This window comes from Microtus ochrogaster, linkage group LG9 (assembly GCF_000317375.1).
Source record: "Microtus ochrogaster isolate Prairie Vole_2 linkage group LG9, MicOch1.0, whole genome shotgun sequence".
Classification (NCBI taxonomy): Eukaryota; Metazoa; Chordata; class Mammalia; order Rodentia; family Cricetidae; genus Microtus; species Microtus ochrogaster.
Window position 1 is genome coordinate 17,715,276 of NC_022034.1, and position 2,529 is coordinate 17,717,804.

Below are 2,529 nucleotides of genomic sequence, written 5' to 3' on the forward strand. Positions count from 1 at the left end.
GCAATCTGTTGATTTCATTGGTTAAGCAATAAAGAAACTGCTTGGCCCTCATAGGTTAAAACATAGGTGGGTGGAGTAAACAGAACAGAATGCTGGGAGAAAGAAGCTGAGTCAGTGAGTCGCCATGATTCTCCCACTCCAGGCAGACGCAGGTTAAGATCATTCCTGGTAAGCCAGCTCATGGGCTACACAGATTATAAGAAATGGGCTAGTCCAGGTGCGAGAGTTAGCCGAGAAAAGGCTAGATATAATGGGCCAAGCGGTGTTTAAAAGAATACAGTTTCCGTGCAATTATTTCGGATAAAGCTAGCCGTGTGGGTGGCCAGGTGCCAGGAAAGTAGCCCGCTGCTCTTATTACAACAGAGGCCAAGGCAACAGAAGACTGTGGAATCACCTGATGGAAAGTGTCTGATCTCTGAGTGAGAACACAGAGCCCAGCGCCCTCTCTGTCTCCTGAGAGATCCCCTTTGCACTGTGATAACTAAGTATTCCCACTCTGTGCCAATCTCTGAGTTTTGTGACTATATCCATAATCATTTTCTATGGCTAACATCAAAATTAGTCATATAAGTCTTCACTACCTTGAGATCAAATCTAATTGTTACAAAACTGAATCCATGTCTACTTTCTTTAATATTTGTGTTTTTAAAAAAAGATTTGTTTATTGTGTTTACAATGTTCTGCCTGCATGTATGCCTGCAGGCCAGATCTCATTACAGATGGTTGTGAGCCACCATGTGGTTGCTGGAATTGAACTCAGGATCTCTGGAAGAGCAGTCAGTGCTCATAACCTCTGAGCCATTTCACCAGCCCTAATATTTGTGTTTTATTATAAGATTGCAAAAAGTAAAGGTGGTGGCACATGCCTTTAATCCCAGCACCCGGGGAGGTAGAGTCAGGTGGATCTCTGTGAGTTCAAGGCCAGCCTGTTCTATGGAGCAAGTTCCAGGACAGCTAGGGCTACACAGGGAAACCTGTCTCAGGAACAAAAAAAAGTAAGAGTGTCAAAAACCTCCAGCTGTAATTGTTGATTGTTGATGTATAATGCCAGAGCTTATTTTATAGTATATGGCTCAAAAGAACAGACAAGAGGAAGATAGGGTTTAAAAACAAACAGGAAACAAAGGTTATAAAAATGTTGCAACCGCATGCAAAAATTGATCCCACTTATTCAAAAATAAAAGACAACCTACCGCTTAACAATTATCAAAGCACCACGAGGTTCTTTTTATATCCCAGAGTTAAAATAAATCTTTAACCATACAGTTCTAGAATTAAAGGTCATCTCCAGAGATTGCAGTAACACACCCATAAATAGCTCCTACAATTCTGTTGACACAATCAAACCCCATTAAAAAAAATTCACATCCTTGCTTTGTAATTCAGACTCTATTCTTTCTGTCCCTCCACTGCGGAAATCAAGGGCCACGAAGATTTTAACGGAGAACTAATGGGTCTTCTCTTGCCTTTTGTTTTCCACCCTGGATATGCGGCTCTCTTGACCCCGTCCGCTCTTGGGCTACTGCCACATCAATGAGGCCTGGGAGAGGGTGTTTGTGGGTTGTGTGTGGAGGCCGTTTGTGTGTGCTTGCATGTCTGTCAACCTCAGACGTGCGTCTGACATCTGCCTTGTTTTTTGAAACAGTTTCTGTCCTGGGGACCTGGGACTGCAGAATGGGCTGAGCTGGCTGCCCAGCGAGCCTCAGTCATGTCCTCCTGCTTACACAGCAAGAACTTTACCAACTAAGCCATCTCCACAGCCCTCATTGGAACTTCTTCAGTTTCATGAGATCTCAAATGTCAACATTTCAGGGGGCAGCAGCAGGGACCCAGTGCCCCAAATTTCTGGCTTCCACTAGACCAGAACCTCCAAGCGATTCTCAGGTCACAATTCCACAGCATGAGCCCCCTGCTGGCCATATCATGTAAACGCAGGCCAAAAAAAAAAAAGGCAATTCTCATTGGCAAATCTCTTCCATTTCTTTCCTTTGTTGTATCTGAACTTGTCCCTCCCAAAGCCCTACCAAGCTTCTTCCCTGGGGTCTGCATGTGTGGGTGCTGGTGGGGACCACAGACTCCTAGGAGGTAGCCTACGTTAAATGGCCATGAACATAATCTCACAAACATAGTCTCACTAAGCTACCTGATCTTTGCTAGTACAGTTCCTGTGAACTGCGAACAAATCTTTTTTTTTATTTTTTTTTGGGGGGGTGCAGACAAATCACAAAGATGGTAATAAAGTAATCATGGACTTTCAGGATATCTCAGTGGCCTGTTGCCAATTTTAACAACCAGAATTTGATCCCGGGGACCCCACAGAGTGGAAAACAGAGGACTCCCAAAAGTTGTCTACTGACCTCCACACTTGTATATCCACAAACAGGTAGATAGGTAGATACATAGATAGATGATAGATGGATAGATGATAGATAGATAGATGATAGATAGATAGATAGTTGATAGATAGATAAATAGATAGATGATAGATAGATAGATGATAAATAGATAGATAGATAGATAGATAGATAG